General features: G+C 54.3%; 1 long non-coding RNA gene and 3 other non-coding genes across 8 annotated transcripts in view; 1 reads left to right on the top strand and 3 right to left on the bottom strand.

Moving 5' to 3' along the window:
- The window catches only part of LOC109500260, a 44565-nt gene extending 22850 nt beyond the window's left edge, over nucleotides 1-21715 (bottom strand). For 2 of the 5 annotated variants that reach the window (XR_006598568.1, XR_006598572.1), the window contains exons 1-4: nucleotides 20376-21715; nucleotides 16859-20223; nucleotides 13162-14514; nucleotides 11721-11931 (exon numbers count right to left, since the gene is read on the bottom strand). This is a non-coding gene — a long non-coding RNA (uncharacterized LOC109500260). Of the gene's footprint in view, nucleotides 1-11720; nucleotides 11932-13161; nucleotides 14515-16225; nucleotides 16357-16858; nucleotides 20224-20375 lie in introns of those variants that run through there. The other 3 variants (XR_006598569.1, XR_006598570.1, XR_006598573.1) reach the window with 3 other exon arrangements.
- On the top strand, nucleotides 11367-11438 carry TRNAM-CAU. Its single transcript has one exon. It is a non-coding gene; the product is annotated as a tRNA-Met (tRNA).
- Nucleotides 15963-16034, bottom strand: TRNAQ-CUG. The gene has a single exon. It is a non-coding gene; the product is annotated as a tRNA-Gln (tRNA).
- Nucleotides 19175-19246, bottom strand: TRNAQ-UUG. The gene has a single exon. It is a non-coding gene; the product is annotated as a tRNA-Gln (tRNA).
- Nucleotides 21716-24385: the final 2670 nt, after the last annotated feature.

Below are 24385 nucleotides of genomic sequence, written 5' to 3'. Positions count from 1 at the left end.
GACTTCTCTAGCCGGTCGGGATTAGGGGCTTATTCAAGTCTCCACATTCCGAAAAGAGCCACCAAAAATGAGGCCATTGCCTCCCTCAGTGGAGCAGGATATTCCCGCACAGAGAGTAGAGTTATGACAGCGAGGCTTTTTTTTTTTTTTTTTTTTTTTTTTCCAGGAAGCAACTTAATTCCTTCTGACACGGCTCAGTTGGGTTCGCACTCGAGGAACTGTCCTGTAGGGGGAGGCCTTTACTCAATTAGTAAAAGTATCAATCCGCACCCACAGGCGTTGGAATTCCTTTGACCTTGGCAGATGAGGGAAACCTAATGCTTAGTCTTTCCTGGATAGTCTCTGGTTCCTTGATGATCTGGGGGAGCAAGTCTGTGGTTGGAAGGATTGTTTCTAAGACACTTTACAGGCTGTTACTACTCGCAGAACTGTCCTTGACGACTTTTTTTTTTAGTAAACATCCTTTGGGCCGTTTGATAAGTTTTGTCCCTCCCTAAATGAAAAGCCTGATGCTGTGTTTTAATGATCTTTTAGCTCTGTGAGCCCGGTAATAGTAAATGCCCTGCTCTGTTTGCAGCCATTCCAAGGGCTGGAGTCAGACCCCAGTTTATTTTTTCAGGGTGGGGGGAGAGTAGGTGGGATTGAGTCTCATTTAATCATTGATATAGCAGGCAAACTATTTTCCCGAACCCTGGTATCTACAGCCTACACTATCCAGTAATTCCCAAACACGCACACAATTGTTCATTTGTTCTGGTGTCAGTACTGTGTAGTCTCTAATTCAGTTACAATGTGCCTTCCTAGCAAGGGAGGAAGGCCGTCTGGTTTCACCAACGAAGAAGGAGCAGAAATTAGTTTTCCCCATAGGTATCCCAGGGGCTGAGAGAAAAACTCAGGTGTAAGTTTTCCGGAGACGCCTCTAGCTGTTCTCCTGCGTGTGGACCTTTGGCCTGGAGCGGAAAGGAAGATGGAGAAGGTAGCTCTGGCGTCAAGAAGGACATCAACCAGTTTTCCTTCCATGTTGAGAGTCACTCGAGGCTCTGGGTTTCTGATGGACAGTTGGTTTAGGGGAGCCACCGTGAAGAGCCCCAGGCCCCGGTCAGTCCCTCCCAGGGACACTGGTTTTCTGAGCCCTCATAGAGAGAGGCCCGGGGGCCTTCAGATCTCCAGCGGTTGTCTCCGCGCGAAGGGCCTGGTTTACGGGGTTTTCGTTTTGGTTGTCCCCTCTGAGGACAGTCTCACTTCAGTGCTCTGAACGGCCGTGTAAATGGCACTTGGTGCCAGGACCTCGGGAAGTCCGGTCTGACCTAGTACGTAAGGCCACCACTAAGGCCTCGGACTCTTTTTTTCTTTTTTAAGCCTCCTTTTCTGTTTTTTTTTTAAATTTATTTTTATTTTTTTATTTTTTATTCTTCTCTTGATCTTGGTTGTAATATGCCCAGTTGGCAGCTCGTAAGAGCTCCTCCAGGCTCCCTTCCAGACCAACAGTCAGGTTTTACAGTTTTCTCTGAATATCTGGGGCCGATCGAGTGACAAATTTGTCTTTTAGGATTGTCTCAGCCTCAGGGGTGTCAGGGGAGATAGGTCAGTGTCATCAGCCTCACAGACTGTAGATTTGGGGCGAGTGGTGGCTCAGAGGTGCACCTGCACGAAGTTGTGCAAGCCAGTCCTTGTGAGCCCGAGAAGCAGCACCCACAACAGGCAGAGGCCTTGGGCAGCGGCCAGTCATGTGAGGAGACAAAGGTCTCTCTCCCTCCTTTGCTCCCCAGTCAATGGATGAGCCAGGCCTGGCAGTGGAGAGGGGACATCTGACCCTGCGTCTGACCCTGCACCCTCCTGCGTCCTCGGAAGACAGAGCACCTGCCCCCTCCGTCTATCCGCCATCTTCCTTACTTCTCTTTCCTCTCCGCCCCCAGCCCTACAGGGGGAACACTGAAATAAATGTGTCCTCAAACTTACGGAATTGGCCCACAGGATGGAAAGAGAGGTTTAACAAGACCAGTCTGAAGGCAGCGGTTGGAGGAAAATTAAGTCGTCTCATGTTGCAATGTCACGGGGTTGAGACTCCTCGTGGCTTTGTGGGCCATCACCCTGCCGAGGACATGACCCCTGGGCACGGTCTGACTGAGACGCATGCCGTCTTCACGAGGAGAGGGACCTGGGCGTGGGGGATGCAGAGTTGGGACCCGCGTCTCCCCCTGGCTGCACCTGACCGTGGTCCTGGCCATGCAGCGGGAGTAAAGTCCATGCTGTCTCTGGTCCTGCCCTGAAGAGGTGCTTCCTTCAGATCCTGATCACTGGGAAGAGTTTTCGAAGGAGGACAAAGCTTATTAACACAGCCACGCACCCTCCTCCAACCAAGGCATGAAAACAAGACCCGAGGCCCAGGAAGCGAAAAGCACAGGCAACTACAGTCATTTCTCAGGACCCGGTGTGGGCGCCTCGCCCCTGAGGACGCTACCCCGGATCGGTCCAGCCGGCAGAGGCCCGTGGCGCTGTGTCTGCCCTGCGGCTCAAGCTGATGCTGGTGTTTGTGTCTCTCGCAGGGGTGGAGGCTCCTTGAGGACAGACCCGTGCTTCCTGCCACCCCGCTGCTTGTGGAGGGCCAGCATATTGTGGGGCCCACAAAGAATTGGGGATTGCAGGGGAGAGGCAACCTCTTACCCCCAGTGAAAGGACTGAGGGTCCCTGAATCCTCAGGTTCCACGGTGGTTCACACCCTCCCTGGAACTTAGCATAAGGCCTATCAGCAGTCAAGGACTCTCTCGGCTGGTCCTGTGGGGCCCCTCTGGGTCCTGAGGCCCACATCAGTTTCAGGAGGCCCAACGTCCACTTCCGGTGAAGGGGTCTTACATTGGGCTGCTCTCGTAGGCCTGGCCCATTTCCTTGACCAGTCTTGACCATCAACACCCTCCCTCCGTGCCCTTTGCCCTGGGAACCTACTGAATCCAGATGGAAATCATAAATTAAGTTATTCCTAAACAATGTAGATGGGCAGACACGTACTGCTCAGAAACCACTCAGGGCCTCATGACGATTCATTCACTGGGTTCATTAATTCCGTAGTGTTGCTAAAGGTCACTACCGTGGAGGCAGAAATGGCTGATGACCACCCATGCCAGGCACGTATCTGATCAAACAGAAGCATTTCAAAGCCAATTGGAGGACCTCCTGTTTCCCATCCAGCATATGAGGAGTTTACAAGTTGCCAGTCTTATCCTCATAGCGAGAAAAACACGAAACAGACTGAAAATTTGCAAATCTTCTTCCAGTCTTCACAGAACAGAGCTCAGCAGGGCAAACCACCGCCTCCCAAACCGGAGCGACAGGCGGGCCGGAGGCTCGAAGCTCACGGTACCGGAGGCCGGGAGGAGAAACCGCGGCTGGAGCGCCGCACAGGGGGAAGCTCGGCCGAGGAATGGAGCCTCCTGCAGACAAGCGTGAAGTTACAAACTCGAGGGGGTCCAGTCTCCGGGAAGGCCCCGCACTTTCGCGGAGTTCACCTCTGGGAGCCCTACCAGGTTCTGGAGGAAAATCCCCCCACGCCTCCTCAAGGGGAGGAGAACCGTAGCCATTCAAAAATACCCTCATTCTCTTGTCCCCAACAAGGCCCGAGCACAGGGGACCGAGCCAGACAGACCTGGGGGGTGAGCGACACCCAGCTCCCAGCCCCCTCTAGCCTCTTCTGCTCACCTAAGGGGGGGTGGGGCTAACACGGAGGAAGGTCACAGCCCAAGGCCCAGGTTCACCGACAGACAGACGGGCCTAGGCACAGAATGCTTCCGTCCCCTCACACGGTGAATTACCAGGGAACGAACTGCACATCTCAGACCTTATGTAAGAAGTCTCTGAGGGAAGCCACGACGCGTCTGATTTTCTCCTTCTCATTACCCCCTCTTGATTCTCAAGCGGACTTAGAGAACATCAAAGTTTTATATTAGCAGTGAAGGGAGTCCTGGCATTGTAACAGGAAGGCGGCGACCCCTCTGGTACTTCTGCTGAGTGGGGACGCAGAGGTTGTGCAGTCAGGGGTTCCCTCCCCCCACCCCATCCCCCCCCCCGTCGTCCAAGGGGCTGTAATCGTAGTTAGGGCTTCTGGTTCCCGCCACCGTCTGAAGCCTTACTGTCTCTACCCAAGAGGAAACAAAGTGGGTTATCACATTGAGAACACAGGGGCCAAACAGGAGGGCTATCAAAAGCGTTAGGAGGGGATCAACTAAGGGCAGAATCCAAGGGCCCCGTTTCCGTATGTCATTCCAGAACCCCCAGGATTCTGACAGCTCTCGCCTTCTGTCCGAGACCCCTTCCTTCAGCTGTTGGACCGTATTTCTGACTATTCCTCCTTGGTTTGCATAGAAGCAACCTTCCTCATTTAGGAAGAGGCGTATTTCCCCCCTTCTCAGCCCTGGACAGGTCGAACCCTCTTCTATTTTGTCATACCCCTGCTGCTAAGGAGTCCACCAGGGACTTTGCAACCTGTTCTACGTCATCTGTCGGATCTTGGGATGGGTTTTGGTGAAAGGAAATCGATGAGGCTACTCCCCCAACGCCAGTACTTACTCCGGCAGTGAGTCCCAACCCGATTAGTAGAGGCGTAGCTTGGATAGCTCGGTTGGACCCGGTATGCGCAGCCCAGGGAACGGTAAGAGATTGGTTGTCGGGGAGAATACTCGCTTGGGGGGTTAGGGGTGCAAAGGCGCAAATTCCCATCCGGCCAGCAGGCAGGCACAAATCAGCATTAGTTCCACAAACAAAGAATATTCCTGCGGGCCAAGAACCATTTGTCCTAGCCCTTGCAATTGTTTATGGACCTCTAAGTTTCCTTGATGTCCCCTTGGAGTTGAATCAAGTGGGGTGGTCTCCCGTACAGTATCCCGAAGGGCGAGAATCCTACTTTTGCTGAGGGGTGCAGCGTACTTGCGGCAGGCCCAGGGGCGGTATTTCAGCCCAGGGCAGACTAGTTTCTTGACCGAGTTCTCCACAGCTCATTTGAGGGCCCGGTTCACACGTTCCACTTTCCCTGAACTCTGGGGCCGGTAGGCCGCGTGTAAGTCCCACTGGATCCCCGGGTCCATGGCTACTTGTTGCACCGCCTCGGCCAAGAAAGCCGGCCGTCGTCTGAGCCTATGGTTAGGGGCGTTCCGTGTCTGGGAATGATATCGTTTAGCAGGGCCTTGGTTACCCCTCTTGCGTGTTCAGAGCGTGTGGGGGGAGGCCTCCGCCCGGCCCGGGAACGTGGAGATGAATACCGCGAGGTATTTGTATCCTCCCCTGGGTCTACCTCCAAATCCTCGAAGGGTGCCTGACCACAGCGTTGGGTTCCCTTGGGCCCGGTGGGGCTTTGTTTGGCGCTATTTCGCGCACCGAGGAGGCAGTGTTGAGAGGCCGAGGCACGGGGGGACGGGAGCCGAGCGATTACACAGTAACGGCTCCGTAAGGTCCCAGGGGCAGGTTTTCCCAGGTGGGTGAGCTCAGGCTGTCGGAGAACCACCAGGCCGGCTAGCGGCTCCGGTACGGAGACTCCTCGGTCTGGAAGCACCCACCATCCTTCTGTCTGGCCTCCTGTTCCCTGCTGTGCCCGTTTTGTCTCTCGGATCGTGTACCTCGGGGCGGTGGGCAGTTCCAGGGCCAGCGTGGCCTTTGGGGGCGTTGTTCGCTCTCCGCTGCTTGTTGAGCTGCGGCGTCTGCCCGGCAGCTACCTTCTGACACTGAGTCAGTCCTTTCCTCTTTGGTGTCCCTCGCAGCGGGTGACTGCTACCTCCCTGGGTTCTCAGACTGCCCTTAATAGTTGTGGGATTTCTTCCCGGGTTTTGATTTCGCGTCCTCCCGCCGCCGCAAGTCCTCCCTCCTTGCATAGGGCCCCGCGCGCGCGTGGAGCGGCCAAGGCTGGCGCGAGTCAGTGTCCGTGTCGGCCCTTTTGTCCTTCCCGAGTTCTCGTGCTCTGAGGAGGGCCCGCGGCTCCGCTCTTTGGGCCGACCGTCCTTGCGGCAGGGCCTCTGTTTCTACGACCTCACAATCGGAGACCAGCGCGGAGACCAGCCAGACGCTGTGTCTGGCCTTCGTTCGTCGGTGCGCAGGATGAGGTCAGGATTGTGTAAGGGCCTGTCTGATAGGTCGTCTCGGCCAGAACAGACTTCGTCCAGTGCCTCCGGACAATCATGCCCTGCGGGCAAGAAAGAGGCGGGGTTGAGGGTTTTTTCCGGCTTCCGGTCTTACTCGTGGGTCCTCAGCCGTCCCTGGTACTGTGTCACCCGAGCGCACGGTGGCCAGTGTTGCCCGCCGGCAGCCATCAAGGAAACAACAGAATGGGACACCTAACGTTTAGGTTTGGTCGCCACGGGCATTTGTCCGCATCCTTGATTAGAAGTGCGGTGGCTCCCAGTGCCCTCAGGGTGGCCGTCCTGCAGCAACTGAGTCAGTCTGCTTTGAAAGGTACGCCATCGGTCCTCGCCAAGGCCTAAATCGCTGGGTGAGAACCCCCAGGGCCGCCCCATTCTTCTCTTGTACGAACAGGTTGGAATCTCGCGATACATCTGGGAGCCCCAAGGCCGGTGCCTCTGTGCGTTTTGTTTGTACGGTGGCGAAGGCCTTTTCTTTTCCCTGTCGTGTCTCGTGTGGCGGCCTGGCCAACTCAGAACCCTGGCATCCATATCCGACAGAATCCTGCCGCTCCCGGGAACTCTCGGACCTGCCGGCGGGTAGGGGGAGCCGGGGTGGCACAGGCTGCCCGTTTCCTTTCTGCTCCCGGCATCCGTTGGCCTTGGGTGATTTTGAAGTCCAGATATTTAACCTTCCTGTCGGCAGATCCGTGCCTTTTTCTTTGACACCCGGTATCCCGCCTCTGCCAGTAGCCTGAGTGGGGCCCTGGTTCCCTCCCAGCATTGGGTCCGCGTGGGACTGGCCGGCAGGAGATCGTCCACGTTGGAGGAGGACACGTCCTAGGTCCTAGGTCCTGTTCCGGAAACCTGGCTAAGTCAGATGCCAGCGCCCCACTGAATAAGATGGGTGGATTTTTGAAGGCTTGCAGCAGTCTAGTCCAAGTGAATTGCCCCTTTGCCCCCGTGGCAGGGTTTTCGCTCAAAGGCGAATAAGGGTTGACGATTAGGCGCCGACTGGAGACAGAAGGCATCTTTTAAACCGAGGCCTGTGAACCATCCTGCTCCCAAGGATGTGAGTCCTCGTAGAGCGTATGGGTTAGGCAACGCTGAATGAGGCATGATGACTGCTTCGTTAATGGCTCTTGGGTCCTGTACAGGATGGTAATCATTTGTCCCAGGCTTTTTTATGGGCAGCAGAGGAGTATTCTACGGGGACTGGCATCGCTTCAGAAATCCCCATTTGAGTAGCCTGTCCAAGTGTGTCTGGATCCCCAGGCGTGCCTCCCGCAGGACCCCGTCTTGGTGTATTTTGACAGGTCGGGCCCCAGGCTTTAGGTCAATTAGTATCAGGGGGTGGTTTTTGGCAGACCAGGGCGGTTCCTTCTGCCCAAACTGAAGGGAGTTCGGCTTCTAGTTTGGGGGCCGCTGTTGGCTCACCGGGAAGGCAAGTATATAACCTGTTCCTCTTCCTGTGGATTCATCAGGGACAAAACCATGGGTTGGGCCTCTTGTTTAGGTACCGTTGCGTCTGTCCATCCGAGGTGAAGGCTATTTCTGCTCTCAACTTGGCCAGGAGGTCTCACCTAACAGTGACAGAGGGCAGTCGTGTAGCTACAGGAATTCATGAACCTCCTGGTGACCCCCAGCCGGCACTGTTGGGGACCGCGCAATGGCCTTCGGGTTTGCGGCCCAGTGGCTCCTACGTTGGTGACTTGTGACCCGACAGAGGTGCCACCTGTGTGTCACCAGAGTGTTCGGCTCCGGTGTCGACCATGAAGTCTATTGTCTGGCCCTCTACCTTCATTTTGACCATGGGCTCGTGGGGGCCCAGCTGGAGAGAGCCTGGTCGTTCCTAATCAGGGTCCACTTGTGCCGGTCCGATCAGGTCGGCCTCGGGTGGTTCCAGCTGGTGGGGAAGTTTTCGTTTTTCCCTTTTGGCGGTTGGGACATTCATTTTTCCAGTGTCCACGTTCCTTGCAGTAGGCACACTGATCCTGTGTCAGTGGCGCCCTTCTCTTTTGTTCTTGCATTCCTCAGGGTGTCCGTGGGGGCCCTCCAGCGGGGGTGGCGCCCCAAGGCCGTGGCCAGGAGAGCTGCCGGTTGTTCCATTCTTCGGTCTGTCTCCTTTCTGGCAGCTTGGTCCCGATTTACAAAAACCCTGTTGGCGATTTCCAATAGTTTGGTGGCCTTCTTTCCAGTGAATCCTTCCCGGTTTTGGGGCTTCTGTCTAATGTCACACGGGGCCTGTCCCACGAAGGCAGCAATGACCATGCGCTGGTTTTGGGGGGCTTCTGGGCCGAATGGAGAGTAAACTCTGTAGGTCTCACATAATCTGTCATAGAAGTCAGCTGGACTCTCTTCTGGCTTTTGTAGGACCTCGGATACTTTTGCCATGCGGGTGGGCTTTCTGGCCCCTGCTTTTACCCCTTGGAGGAAGGTGAGTTGGTATCTCTGTAACCGGGCCCTTCCCTCCTCCGTGTGGGGGTCCCGGCGGGGCTCCTCTTCGGGCACAGCCTCCCGTGCTCAAGCCTCAACATCTAGTTGTCCACCTGGTGCCTGGGTCTGGAGCCATTTTCTGGCTTCAATGACAATTCGTGGGCGCTCTTCCGTGTTGAAAAGGGTGAGCAGAGGCTGCTTACTGTCGACCCAGACAGGACGGGGGGTCTGGACCAGACACTCTAGGAGTTCTGTCGTCGCCTGCGGCCTCTCAGATCGGGCGTGTGTGGTGTTTGCAGTTGAGGAGGTCAGTAGTGGAGAACGGTCGGCAGCAGAAAACCGATCCTCCCTCTTTTGGGGTCTTAACGGGACCTATATTCTCTGTGGACCCCTTGTTTCCCATAACAGCAACTGCATTGCCATTGGGGGTCCTGGACCTTGAGCCACAGACCCAAGCACCGGTTTGGGTGACCCTGGGAGGGGTGGGCTAGCCGCTGGTGGAGGCGAAACCGACAGAGGTGGTCTGTCGGGCAGGTGAGGTTCCCCTCTCTTGAGTGGTGGGGCATAGAGGGCATATGGTGGAGGAAATGGAAGGGCTTCTGAATTTTCTGGGAGGATGGGGGGCGTTTTTTCCTGCTGTGAGGTCTTCTTCTTGGCCTGTGCCACCAAGACCCTACATTGTCCCTTACTATTAATGCAGAACTGGACCCAAGGAGGCTGGACTTGGGCTGTTTCCAGCCACTGATCAATGTACGGGAATTGATCCGAGGGGCCAGGGTCTCCAGCAACTACTTTATAAACAGCTCGGACCGTGGGGACATCTAGGGTGCCCTCAGAGGCCAGCCTGCACCGAACGTGGGCCATCCTAATTCACAGACCGTGCAGAATTTCCCAGGGATCAGTCTTCTCCCATAGTCTCCCGAGAACGCCTTCTTGATCATGCAATCCAGTATAGTCGGCTTTGAGGAGCCCGCTCCCATGATGGTCTCCGGGGAGGCGGTCTGGACCCTCCCAGGTACAGTGTCACAAGACAGGAGGATACTGTCCCTTCGTCCGCCTGGCTGCTCCCCTCGCTGGGATTTGGGCGCCTCTTCGCTTTGGCAGGTCAGTATCTTGGATCAGGTGTGTCGGGAGGGACAGCGTCCCCTGGGCCCTGATGCTGCCTTCGGCCGGAGGAAATGGAAAGAGGTCTCCAGGGAACCGCGGGTTAGGACTCATGCAGTCAGCGCGGGGGAAATGTTTAAAGCGTTGAGAGAAAAAACTGCCGGTGTGGGATTCCGTATGCAGTGAAACTAACCTCCGGAGTGAAGAAGGGATTTCTCCGGCAAGCCGAAGTAGAAGGAATCCCGTGTCATAGACGGGCCTTGCAAGAAATGTTAAAAAGAAGTAAGGCAGAGAGAAGGGGAACGAGTAGGTGAGGAAACTGAAATCAAGGTAGACTGAGGGAGGCTGTGTTCCGGTGCCCGGTGGGCACCCTCTGGGGCTCTGGAGGCTTGGGTGGGGTGGGGGCAGGGAGAGGTCCAGTGACCGCGTGGGCCTCAGGGAACGGGGCTGGGGAGGAAGACCAGAGGCTTCCTCCCTAGAGGCTAAGGGCCCAGACTCCAAATCTTGTGGGCCCGGTCCTGTGCTGGGGGCACGGATCTGTTTTGCGGGGATCCACGTCGTGCGCATCAATCGGTCACCTTCCTCCTCTGCAGCGTCTTCCTAACCTCGGTCTAGCTGCCCAGTGGCTCAGCCTGCCTCCGAGAGAAGGAAAGACTCCCATGCAGTGGCTGGAATGAAGGCTGGCGGAACAGGCCACTGTGGCATAAGGACTGTTTTGAGCGGAAGGCAGTGGAGAAGCGCAGATACAAGAGGCTCTCTGCACCGCCCCCCCTTCCCCCCCTCCCCCACCCCCATCCACCCCATGTGCCTAAAAGCCGGGCAGAAGTTTACAAAGTTGTCCGTCTTCCCCTCGGTGCTGGGAAACACAAAAGGTGTCGACCCTTGTCAGGGAGAAGGCACGGACAGAGCTGTGTCCCAAACGTCCGCTGGCTTACCGTGAGCGACCCGGTCACCTCCCCTGCCGCCCCTCCCCCCCCCAACTCCTTTCTCGAGTCTTCAGCGGCGGGTGGGATTGGGATTTGGGCGGAGCTCCTCGTCCTGCGGGTGCACGTTAGTAAACGATTTCTTTTGCGCTGGTGTTGTTACTGAGTTACTGAGACCGGAGGGCTGGAGAGAGAATTACTTCTCCTCCCCGGCAAGGGTGATGGCCCCCACGCCCTGCGCGTCCCCGAGCCGGGAAAGCAGTTTCCGAGAGGCCGGCGCGGGACCCGGTGCCACACGCCGCGCGAGGACAGCCGCGCAGGGGCCGCGGGAACCGGGCGCAGGGGACAGCGGGAGGCGGGGCGCAGGGGACACCTGTTGCGGCCACCACCGCGCAAGCCAGCAGGAGCCGGGCGCAGGGGACAGCGGCCACCACCGCGCGGGCAGCGGGAGCGGGGCGCAGGGAGCAGGGCGGGTACCCGGCTCACCCCGGTTGCCAGGCGAAGGGGCGGCGCGCGGGCGGGGCGGTCAGGCCGGCGTCCGTGTGCCTTCCTCCCCCCGCCAGCGGGCGGCCGAGCCCAGAGCAGCTCCCGGGTGCGCGTCCGCGCTCCCGCTGCCGAGCAAGCCGCTCGGGCCGCCGCACCACCTGCTTCCCGGAGAAGGCGGCCCGGCAGCGACCGAGGCGGGAGCGGGGGGTGGGAGGTGGGGGGTGGGGGGGGGGACAGGGGCGGGAGAGGCGAGGGGCAGCCGGGCGAAGGGGCTGCTCCTTCACGTGATAAAACATAAGAGCCGGGACGTCTCCCGCGGAGCAGAGTGGCGCAGCGGAAGCGTGCTGGGCCCATAACCCAGAGGTCGATGGATCGAAACCATCCTCTGCTAACCGGACCTTTTGGTGGAAAATGTGCATTCGGGCTCACAGTAGTCACCTCTGACCTAGTACCTGATTTCTAGAAACGTGTGGTATGTTCATCCTTTCTCCTTCAAATGATAGCATGACTCTCTCATGGCTCGTTTCAGAGCAGAGGCAAATCTTACTGAGGAGGGACAAGGGGAAGGTGACAGGTGCGGAGCTTCCTTCCGGCAGGCGGCCGGCGCACCTTGAGGGGGCATGTGACCGTTGTCGTGCGGTTTTCTTACGCCTCAAGGAGAAGCATTACTTACTTTTGCCCAGGCCGCTGGTTACTGCAAAGCTGCCTTTTTACTTGGGTGGGTTTCCTGCTTCTTTCACTCGCGTGTCTATTCCTGCGCACGATTTCACGACACTCCTTTCGAGTCCATCGTAATGGGCTGCAAATTCTTCTCTGGAGCAACGTTATGTGCCGGAACTGGGAAGGTGTCTTTTCTAGCCTCTCCTTGTCCATGCGTGCCCAAACTAGATTCACGGGAACGTTAGGAGAAACACAAGAAACAAAGAAGTTAGATGTGAAATGGTAGAAAACACTGGAATCCACTAGAATAAAACATTCCAAATGGACACCAAATTCCATGGACAAACGAGGAAGCAAAATACTCCTTCTGACACATTTGCAGAAGACAGATTTTACAAAGAAAATTACTAATCGAAATACTTTTTAATGTGTGCCTGGGTTGTGACGAGGGGACAGAGACTCTTCTGAACAGCGGGACCCCCACAGGGCAAGACAGCCGAAGGGAAAGTTCGAGTAATCATGTTCATACAGGAGTTTAGTGGTGAAGACGTTCCTGTTGGGCAAGACTGGTCCTCTTCGACGTATTCTGCTTGTTTGGCCCCTAAAAGCATTTTCCCCTTAAATGTCCAGAGTGAGGAACATGTACACACGCAGCATTAGTCACAGATGGCCAGGGAAGCTGGGGATGTAAAAGGGTAGAACTGGGCGTAAAGGAATATGGAAGAACGTTTCTCTGACTGTACTTTCTGGTAAGCCTTTACCTTTCGAAAGCTACATTTGTGAAGGTTCTACAGTTTCAAAAATTAATATGAAATCAACAAGAATGGGAAGGGGAGGGATGAAAACCCAAAACTGAAAGCCAATGACCTGAATTCTTTTTTTTTTAAATATTTTTAATGTTTACTTATTTTTGAAAGAGAGAGAGAGAGAGAGAGAGAGAGAGAGAGAGAGAGAGGCAAAGAGAGAGGGAGACACAGAATGTGAAGAGGCTCCAGGCTCTGAGCCGGCAGCACAGAGCCCCACGCGGGGCTAGCACCCACGAACCGGGAGATCGTGACCTGAGCTGCAGTCGATGCCTAACGACTGAGCCCCCCCCCCCCCCCCCGGGCGACCCCGGAAGACTCTTGTTTAAAATAGAATATTTGACACTGTGATGCGGCCTCAGCTGCTGCTGCTGCCTCGGCACCTCGTGCTGGTCTCCAGGCGCCAGCTGTGGAGAAATCCTCCCCCCCCCCCCCACTCATTTTCCTTCCCCCCATCCCGCCCCGCCTCAGCTCTGCACCTGCCGCTCACACCTCTGCCCGCCGCTCACACCTGTGCCCACCACTCGCACCTGCGCCCCCTCCCCCGCTCACACCTGCGCCCCCTCACACCTGTGCTCTCCACGCTCGTCTCCACCCACCGCTCACACCTGCGCCCCTTCCCCCGCTCACACCTGTGCCCACCTCTCTCACCTGCGCCTGCTGCTCATCCCTCCGCCTGGGCGTCACGGTTCTTCCCGAGGCTTCTTCCGCTGCCTTGATCCGGGCTTCGGCTTCGCTGCTCCCAGTAGGTTTCCTCGGCACCCCAATTGCCCCCATCGGACCCGCACATAGTTTGCTCCTTTAACAGCATCCTCCCGCCCGCCCGCCAGCAAGCTCCCAGCGCGGGACCGTCCTGCCGCCTTGCGCTCCGTGGGGTCCCCGCCGCCGTCCAGCGCAGCGTCCAGGTCAGCTGTGCCCGGAGCAGGAGCCGCAGCGCACCCTGTCCCCATCCTCACCGGAGCCGGGTGGCTCACCCCCCTGGTGTCCCAAATCTGCTGTGTGTCTTCCCGAATGTCTCCTTAATCCCGCCCCCCCATCGTCCGTGCTCCTGAGGGCTGGGCTGTGATTAAAGGCAGACGAGGTCCTGGTTTGCGTGGCCGCGACCGAGTTCACCTGCAGAAAAGGTTCAGCTCGCTGCACTCCCGGCGCTTGGCCTCATCCGCGCTCGTCTTCCCGGACTCAGTGGTACACTTTCGGCGGACGCTGTGGGGCCCCCGCCCTCGGCTGCCGTGGCCGCACCTTGAACGAGTCCCTGTCTGTGGAAACGGGCCGAGCGTTTTGGGAGCTCAGCCGCAGGAAGCAAGGCTGCGCGCTGAACTTGCTGGAGGTTCTCCGGCCCTTCCAGCCCGGGGCTCCGCTTCCGATGCCTCCAGCTCAGCGAGAACCTTCCCGGATTCCCCACGTAAATCCTTTGATTCACGCGAATTACACCCACCCTCGTGTGATGCCAGGATGGGGAGCTGCCACCCAGTTTGTAAGTCTCTTGTTGCTACCGGGCGAGGTAAGTGCGGTCCTGCTGAAGGACAGGGCGCTGTCAGACCGTCGATGCAGTTTTTCCGGGCATCTCAGAAAGAGCGCAGACAACGCTCTGGTTTATTTTGCAAGTAGCCAGAGAAGAGTGGGGGGAATCAGAAGAAGGAACAGGGAATAGTGGAGCAGAGAAAAACAGGGTCAGACTGCCCTTGGGGTGCAGATCGTGTCCGCAGAGACGGAGCCCTGGGCCCGATTCGTGCAGACTCTGAGCTGTATCATTCCAGACGCCCTCAGACAGATGCTCCAGACGTTGACGACCGCCGTCGTTATTTTCCGCATCCCTTCAAAGCCTGCCAGGCTCGCCAAGGAGACCCTGTTGTGTCCAAGGGCACCGGCGTCTTTGCTCTGAGGTAGGTAATGAGGCAGAGACCCACAGGACTTGGGACCCAGCTCCCGAGGCTTCTCTCCAGGCTGATGAGCTCATGTCTACGTTCACCAGAAGCGACTTAGCCCTCAGCTCTTTACCAGAAGCTGGAAATTAAAAATGAAACATTATTGGAATCTCCAGCCCTCCTCCCCCCCCTTTATCCTCCTATTCCCCTGTACCTGGAAATTTCAATAACCTAAGGGAAGAATGCTCTAAGGGAATTAAAATGTATTAAAAGAAACTCTAAACAGAAAATTTTTAGCATTGTCAGAAGTATACAGAGAGGGAAATATATACATTTAAAAATGGATACAAGGCAGTTAACATACAACAAAGCTAATATTTCCATCCAGCAAGTGAAGGCGATTTTAAAACAAATTGTGGTGGTGTAACTAACTTGACCTATGGAAGAAAACAAAGATGGACATTTACTCTCAACCATGTTAAAAATCAAGTTCCAGATAGACTCGTGACTTAGATACAAAATATAAATTAATAAAATACGTAGTTGCAATTAATAAGACAACTCAAAAAATTTTACTTGGAAGCTATTGGATATTTAAGCGAGGAAGGTTTAAAACAATACTCTTCGATAAAAGTTTATGAAATCATAATAAAACACCTTAACTCAAATGTACACAAACAGAAGGGGAAGTCCACCTGAAAATTAGCAATGAACCAGTCAGAGATGATGTAAAAGGGCTGCTTTGGTCTATGACTTCATTGTTTGAACCAAGAACAGTTTCAAGCAATTTTAATTCTGTATTTTTGTGCTTTCACACGTTTTCCAGCGCTCTTCTAAAATATTTCCTCATAAATTTAAATCGCTCCCAAGAATGTAACTTGTAGCATATGGTAAACTTAAGAAAGAATCCAATCAATGATTGAAATACTGACCATTGGAAACTAAAAGCTTTAACGATCTACATGCACTAGGATTTTCTAAAAATATACTTGGTGAAATAAGACAGAGAAAGACAAATACCTTATGATCTCATTTATATGTGAGATCTAAAACAAACCTGAAACTAATATAATGTTATATATTATTTATACCTCAATTCAAAAAATATGGCATGCTTTTAAGAGTTGAAAGTGCTCATGAATTCTCTTTTAAAAATATTTCTGTTCTCTATCTGCCACAGAATTTTATCCCAATATATTGCATTTTTACGCTTAAAGGCTGTGATTAATGACCCAATTATCCTAGTCTAAAACAAAATCATATAAAAATTGAGGTATGATTTTTATTTCAGGTGTGTAAGTCTCTCTACTTTAAATGTTTTTCTTCTTGTTTGAGCAGCCATTAAACGTAATAGCATGCAACCAAACATTAAACATACTTTTTCATAAGTACAGGATATGAAAAATAATATTACGCTGGAACTTAATGAAAGTGATGGGACTTCCTTCCCTCCCCCCCTCCCTTACAGTCACGTGTCTGCGGATGAAATGGAATAGAACGGTGCGGAAGAGAAACGGTTTGGAAAAGATAGTAAAATGACCAGTAGTTTATAGAAAGGTGGGGATCAAATTGAAAAAGGAAACCCTAAGGTCCCACCGAGATTTGAACTCGGATCGCTGGATTCAGAGTCCAGAGTGCTGACCATTACACCATGGGGCCCACCTAGCCACCTTCCCCCCTAATTTGGTGACATAGTTCTTCTTGCCCAAGTCCCCTGATCTATAAGCACAGGTGACTTTTCCTCCTCCGGGATGGAGTCGTGGACGTTCACCTGTCGCACATCTCCTACCCCAGGGTCTTACTGGAAAACACCGGCTTCCAAACGTCAGGAATCCTCCCCCCACTTTTACCTGCGTATTCCCCCCAAGCGGTTCCGGAACGGGGTGCTCCGGGCCCCTAAATAGGAGCACAGGTGAGGTCGTGACCCGGGCCGAGCCGTCACCGAGGTTGTTTTGTGACAGGTGTTTGTATTGTTACCTCACGTGAGACTCACACGCGCCCTGGGAGGTGGGGACGCCTGAGGCCGAGGCCTGCGGTCCTTCACTCCGCTTGCTTATCAAGGCTGATTTCCTTCTGCGGGCCCTGCACTTGCGCCGGGGGACCGGGGACGGGACGGGAGGAGGGTCTCTGCGGCACCTCTTTGGGGGTGGACTGGGGACGGGGAGGGAGGAGGGTCCCTGCGACCCTGGGGCACCTGTGTGTATGTTGGGGGGGGACCGGTGACGGGGAGGGAGGAGGGTCCCTGCGGCACCTCTTTGGGGGTGGACTGGGGACGGGGAGGGAGGAGGGTCCCTGCGACCCTGGAGCACCCGTGTGTGTGGGGTCCGGTGGCGGGAGGGAGGTCCCTGCGGCTCCGGCACCAGCCCCGCGCCCTCCAGTCCTCTCCCCGACGGAAAGCGGGTGTCAGAGGCCACCGAACGCACGTGACTCGGGGAATGCGTGTCGTGGGGCGCGCCCTGGACATAGCGGAGTAGCGTACGGACCTGGCACCTGCTGGAGCGACACGGGGGCCTCCCGCCCGCCGCCGCCCTTTCGTTGGCTGCGTGCGCGCTCTGGGTGCTTTCCCAGGATGCGGAGCCTGTGGGCGCGGGACAGCCCGGCCGGGCTGCCCCCCCGGGATTTCAGGATCCGGAGCCCGTGGGCGCAGGGCCGCCGGTCCGGGCCGCCTCCCCAGATTAAAGGATTCTTCAGCGAGGCGCTGAGAGGACGGCGCGCCCCCTGGTGGACACAGACGGCAACGCGCAACAAAGCGCCGCGAAACCAGGCCGCCCCCAACACCCCAACCCCGGAGGACCGAACCCCGCAACGCGCCGTTCTCCCTGTAAACACCGGGCTTCTTGCGGGGTCCCCTCGCAGAGCGAGTTTTGCAGGGTGGTTCTTTCTGGAAAGCGGGGCTGGGAATTTTCCAGAAGCCTAGAACAGGTGCAGGTCGTATTCGCGCAGAGTGGGTAGGAACTCCTCGGGACAGAGGGTGCAAATCCTCCGCGGGTCCTTCAATCCGCCAAGATCCGGCGCAGATGAGGAAAAGGTCCTGCCAAAGAACACCTTTAACCCTGCGCCGGGAAAGCCCCGACATTTCTCATTCCTCCACGAAGGCAGCCAGAGGTGAACACACTAGTTCAATCACAGTTTCCGACGCCAAAGGAAAAAAAGAATCCCAATGACCTTGACCTTGGGAGGTTCAGGGAGGGCCCCTGACTTGAGCAGCAGCGGCTCCCCGTTTATCAGCACGTCTGGGCGCCTCCTGGGGGGTTTCCCTCCGCCCGCAGGTGAGCCGGCTGAGAGCCCGGGTGTGACCTGAGCGGGCGCCCAGGAAGGGCACCGTCCAGGAGCCTATGTCTCCGTCCTGCGCCCACGGAGACGAGATCGGAGCACCCTCAGCCCAAGTCCGCTTCCCGTGCCCACTCCGAAGTCTTCAGCGAACGCACGATTAGTGCGCTCCGGAGGCGGGCCTCGGGGGCTGGGCAGGAATGCAGGGAAAGGGGCCTTTCTTCCCTGAAGTGAGTTCTTGCCCAAAACAGGCGAAAAAACGGTGGTCCGACCCCCTCCTCCTCCTCCCTTTAGCCACTGAGTGGCCTCATTAAGACCACTCGTTGTGGACATTCATCTCCAGGGAGACTTCTGCTCCGGTCTGGGGGCAAATCTCGTTCTTAGCGGGTGTAGACTCGGGATCATGGAAGGAAAAGGAGTGAGAAGGAACCAGGTATGGGTTCTGGGATGCGTGAGTCAGTCCGGGTGCACGGCCACGACCAGGGCCCGTGGGACCCAGACCTGAAAGGTGAGCGGGCGTCAGGGCTGACCCCTCCCCCTCGCGCAGGAGGGAGGGTTTCTTGCACGAGGAATTGAAACCCGAGGCGGGATGAGAAGGGGAACACGGAGGAGGCACTGACGCCCGGGGCCAGGGAGCCAGCGGCGGCCCCAGGGAGAAGGGCTGCAGGGTGCAAGTTGGTTTTTGGAGGACACGAGGGCAGAGGGGGAGGGCGAAGACATTGAGTGGGTAGAAAACGAGAAGAGAGGGGGGAAGAACGGAAGGAACAGAAATACTTTTACCCCGGCTGGTGACTAGAAGCTGACGCGGGACCCTGCGAGGGGCAGGAACAGTGACAGGCGGACGAGGCAGGAGATGCGGGCAGGTTTGGGCCGCGATCGTGCTGCGGCGAGAATTCTGCAAGCGACCAGCACGGGCGTCCACGCAGCACGACTCACGTGCAAGAAGGAATCTCGGAGGCGTGCAGCTCGCCGAGGGGAGGGGGTGGGGCGAGGGGGCCTGCAAGGGCTGGGGGCCGCGGGAAGCTCCGAGGGGTCGAGGGGGGCCGCAAGGGCTGCGGGCCGCGGGCAGGGGACCGTTCGCTCTGCGGGCCTGGGCTTGGTGAGAGCGTCCGATGGAGGAGGCCAAGCGCGGGGAGGGCGGACCCGCTCAGACCGGGTATTGATCACTTCTCAGCGCAGATCCCTTTTCCAGTCTCACAGTAACCTGGCAATTCCTCGTAAAACGGAAGTTCTTCTGTGTGCACAACCTCCTCTGTAGGAATCCAGCCAAGGGCACACGTGGGAGACACGAGTCCCGCCCCCCGCCCCCAATCTGGATCTGGGAGCAGTTTACGGGATTGGAGACTGCTTCTTGTGCGCGTTTCTCCGCAGGGTCTCGCTGGCGCGGGCGGGCTCTGGCTTCCGGTAATATTATTGGTCGTTAGGGCTTCGTATGGGCTGCCTTACAGGGGGAGAGGGTCGTTTTAAGAGAGATCACGGGAAGAAAAATAGAAAAAAAAAAAAAAAAAATTGGCAAAGAGAAGCCCGGAAGGTCCCACCGAGATTTGAACTCGGATCGCTGGATTCAAAGTCCAGAGTGCTAACCATTACACCATGGGGCCGGCGGGTGCCGTTGCTTAGCAGGTATCCCTTGTGATAAATATTCATCACTGAGGCGCTGCATCCTAATCCCCAGATTTTCATTTTTTTCCTCCTCCTCCTTCCCCCCCCCAGTAAAGCTGTGCCGCCCCCTGCAGGCGCATTTTGGAAATGTGTGAGTGCTTTGGCTGTCTCCATGGCTGGGGGCACGAATGGCTGTTACAGGTCACCACCGGAGAGGCCGAAGGCCTGACCTACTCAGGACAGTCTTCTACAAAGACTGGTCCTTAGGACTGCGCGGCTTTGGTGGCACCACCTTCTATGCCCTTCATCCGGTTTTCAGGCGCCTTTTCTAACTGAAATTCCTGCTCCCACCTTTGCACCCGTCTGTCCATAGTGAGTCGTCTCGTGGACATCTGTCAGGACGCTGTCGGACTTCGTTAGCGTCTTGAGGTTAATTCTGACGTGGGAAGTCACAGTTTCTGGTCGGGGGTGTTGGGAGACTCACGGTTGGAATCCTAAGTCACCACAGGAGAAGTCTGACCGCTGTGAGGCCGCCGTACTGTAGCCCGGACCCCGTGTCAGTGGTCTGGCCCACGGTGTCAACGCACAGGCGTGGGGATAAAGATGCCGTCAGGTGATTGTCGTCCTCCGCAGCTATGCCGAGAGTCACCCCAAGTCGGTGAACTCCCACCTGAGCTCCAGACATCTTGGAGCACATCCTGACCACAGAATCCACGAATATAACGAAATGTTTCTTATGGTACCAGATTTTGGGCTGGCTTCCTATGCAGTAACGGTAACCAGAAAAACTTCTAGAAACAGGAATTTTCCCTGTCTACTCCCTCAGTATTGCCCGGTAGGACTGTCCTCAATTTGTCGTCACCATAAGTAATATGTTAATGAACATCAGCGTTCGTGTCTTCTTATGGGCCTATTTAAGAACTTGCGATAGGCCTCCCAACATGATGATTGTTTCCAAAATTGTTGGCCCTGGGGTCTGCAAGAGTGGGATGGAATTTGAAAAGTGAAAAATATGAAGTAGATGATTAAGGCGAAGAAGAACCCCCCCTCCCCCCTCCCCAAGACGCCCTCTAAGGGCCATGTATTGTTCTATGAAGCGAAAAAAGACATTTGTGGGTCATCACTCACGCAGTGTCGTTCCAGAGTCTGCCTGGTGCTGGGGGTATGGCGGAGAACGGGATTCCTCTGTTAGAAGTCACCTCTTTAGGGAGACTTTTACAAGAATACCCTTCGCTGCCCTGGATCCAGATCCTAGCGCACGTGAGGCCATCGGCTCTCATTTTGCGGGGCTCATTTTCAACAGCTGCCTGGAGAGCCTTCGGGTTTGTGAGGTTCTGTGCAGGAAGTTGCACTACGAGGAAGAGGCAGACGTGGGGACCTCGAAACTTCTCCCCCCACGGCTCCCTTTGCTGTGCCCACACCAGCCTCTCTGGCTGTTCCAGAAGGTGCTTAGCAGGGAGCTGACTTGGGTACGTCGCACAGGTCCCTTCCACCTGGAGTGGCTTCCCCTAGATGGTGTTTCTCTCTCCACTTGATGTCAGTGGTGTCCACCGTCCCTGTCCGCCTACCCTCCTTCACATCGTGCGCCTGGGTGGCTCGGTCAGTGGAGCGTTTGACCTTGACTCAGGTCACGATCTCACGGCTTGTGGGGTCGGGCTCTCGGCTGTCGGCGCCGTTAGTGAGGAACCTGCCTCAGGTCCTCTGACTCTCTGCCCCTCCCTTGCTCACTCTCGCTTTCTCTCTCAAAGAGAGACAAACATGGAACAATTTTTGAAAAAAAACCTTGTGACTCCCAACTCCCTAGCCACTTCCTTGCTTTATTTTATACAAACTACTCAGCCAGGAGCTGACGTAGAACAGATTTAATTAATTAGTTAATTTATTTGTCTGGCTCGCTCCTCCCCTCCACGTGCCACTTACACAGTAACTTCCGCAGCCTTCTTTTCCCAGTGTTTCTCCAATGCCAGACTAGTGGCTTCCATACAAGAGAACACTCTTATTTTATGATTAATTTTCTTTATGCTGGCTGATTGGATCACACAGAGGTCAAACTACTGGCTCTCCGATGATTTGTCTGACTTATAATTGGGATTTGCAACAATGCGCACACTTTTCTTATTCCCCTAGTGCACGATGCTTAATGATTTTCCTGTTACACACGTGGCCTGAAGCTCCACGGACTATTCGGACCTTTGTCACAGCTCCTGTTGTTATGCCCAGCATTCGTGATCCCCAAAGACCACCAGGGAGCCGAGTCCGATGCAAAAGCAAAGAGCCTTTATTTGAGCTAGCTCGAGCTCAATCCCCTACCTACCTGCACCGGCGGTGAGATACCCGAGAGAGAGCGGGTTTCAAAAGCACAAAGGTTTTATAGGGATCATGGCCTTAGCCGATTGGCTGGGGAAGGGTCGTGGCCTCAGCCGATTGGCTGCCAAAGTGTGGTCCCAGATCAGCAATTATCAGCATCACCTGGAACTTGTTAAAAATGCAAATGTTGGGCCTGGTGGTCACAGACCCACTGAATCAGACACTCTGGGGGTGGGGCTCAGCAATCTGTGTTTGAACAAGTCTTCCAGGAGATTCTGATGCACGTGAAGTGTAAGAACCACTGTGTCTGAGGCTCTCTAACATGTTTGGCCTCAGTGTATACAGAACGTTTCTCACTGGTCACCTATTAACCATTGGCTGTGAGCCTTGCTGTGCTATATAAATACCTAGCGCCAAACACCATCCCCAGAGACTGATTTAATTGGTTTGGGGAGGGGTAAAATGCTCCCAGGTCATTCTAAGCCTGGACAGGGTTGAGGGCTCCTGCCTCCGGCCCCTACCTGAGAGAAGCCCTCCCTCTTCTACTCACACTTTCCACGCCTCTCACACTCCCCTTCCTCCCACCTTAGACTTCGGAAGAATGCATCAATCGGTAGCCAGCTTTCTTAGAAAACATAAGTTACTCAAGGGGAGGAGGTGTGGTCTGAGGTTTGAGCGGGAACTTCTTTCTGCGGCCACGTCGGGGACACAGTCACTAGTCGGCCGGACTAGGTCTGTTCTTTCACTGTCTTATCTCTTGTCAACGTGAGCTGCGACAGACTGAAGCGGAAGTTCTTGTAGGAAAATGTCCTCACATGAAGGAAACCGATTTGGAAAAAAAACTTGCATGAAAGAAGATGGGGACTGTTTGTATACTAAACACCAAAAAGTAAAAACCGAAGAATTCTCTCCTGGATGGTAGAAGATAAGGCCCACGTCTCTTGTATGAAATAAAACCCTCTTCAACTTCTTTTCTATTTCTTCATGTAGAATATAAAGCCAAGCCTGGCCAGTGAGGCCCTGTCTGCACACCGTACTGCGTCCCATATGGAGTTCTGTGCCAGTGTCCAAAGCTGCTACCCAGCAGTTTGTTTGCAGGTGATAAACACAGAGGAGTGTCATTAGATTTGTAAGGGGGTCTCCTAGGACCTCGGAACACGAGACATTGGTGCACAGCCTTCCGGCATTTATCTCCGAAGCGGGCACTTCTCATCCATTGGCTTCTTTGATCATAGGCTACAGAGGCCACAATGTTGTATATGAAATCTTTCCCTTAAGCCGGTCATAAATTCTTCTGAGCTTCTTCTACTAGTTCCAAAGTAGTGATACTTTCTTTTTCTTCTCCTTCATGCTCTTGGAGCAACGAGATCCTATGAATGCTGGACTAATTTAATAAATAATTTGAGAGCCCGCTTCACTCAAATAGCCATCCAGTTATATTGGCGTGTAGAATTTTGCATATTTCAGAATCTTACTTGATAAGCTCTTCACAATTCGTATTAGTTGCTTTATCCCGAAGGCCTGCCATTTTCAGAAGCCTGCGCAGAGTACAGAATGAAGCCTTTGGTATAACATTCCATCAGACTAATGGCTCGGGCCCATGGACTGCTCCCTTCTGCCTCCCCTTGTAGACTTTAGTCCCACCAACGATTACTGATTCCTTGAATGTGATACCCACTTTCCTACTTCTTCTGCCTAGAATGTTGTTTTGTATGATCCCCACCCCTACCGGTAATATCACCTGTCCTGTGCTCCTTGGGTTTTCCATACACATCTCTGCCAAGGCATTTATTATGTGTGTTTTATCTGTATTTGAGCAGGGGGATTCTTAGGTTTATTTATTTGTTCGTTCATGCATTCATTTATGGGCAGTGCATGCCTGATTTAAAATTCGAAGAGCATAAAAGGGTTACAGTTGAAAAGATCCTCCCTGAATCGTTGGCAGTTTATCTAGTATCCTTCTAGAGGCATTTTACAATCATACAAACATACGCATACAAAATTCTCTGCACACTATCCTGTGCCTTACTTTTTGCACTAGCCAGTAATGGAGACCATCACATATCGATACCTGGAGAAGCCTAATAGTACCCAGTGGTTACAAATGTGGATTCTGAAGCTAGATTCTTTAAAAAGTATGTTTGCATTACTTATTGGCTGTGCAACCTCAGGCCGTGTACTCAACCTCTCTGAATCCCCACTTTATAATCTATAAAACAGGCATAGTAGTAATTTCACTCCTAAGGTTATTATAAACCTTATTAAAGGATGGAATTTATGTGAGGAATCTTTTAGGACCTCGTCTGCCACGTGGTAAGCAATACATATTAGCTACTGTTATTATGAAAAAGAGCATTTTTATTTGTTTTTACCATCAGAATAATGCACTGTAACTTATCGCTTTGTTTTTGATCACTCAGATTGCTTCTAGTCTCTTGTACTATAAACCGGGCTGCTGAAAAACTCTGTACATATATGTCATTTTGCACATTTTCACGAATGATACAATCCCAGAGGTGGTTTCTGGGTGTAAAACTAGATGCATTGTTTTGAAAGAGATTGTCAAATTTTCTTTCATGAAAGGATTACCAATTTTCAGGGCCCCCAGTGGTGACTGAGAATTAAGATCATGGAGTCTTACTCAGGAATTTCCATTTCTAACCCAACATACAATGACTGGCTTGTAGTGAGTATTAAAGGCGAAATAAAATGTTAGTTTAACTGGTTGGAAGGATTGGGAAATACAGTGGGGTTTTGGTGGTGGCAAGAAAGCATTTTAAAATCTGCTTTGGCATCTTTTTATCCTAGCAAAGTCACAAGACTCCTGGCAA

Source organism: Felis catus, chromosome B2 (assembly GCF_018350175.1).
Source record: "Felis catus isolate Fca126 chromosome B2, F.catus_Fca126_mat1.0, whole genome shotgun sequence".
NCBI lineage: Eukaryota > Metazoa > Chordata > Mammalia > Carnivora > Felidae > Felis > Felis catus.
This window is presented reverse-complemented; position numbering and strand designations above follow the sequence as displayed.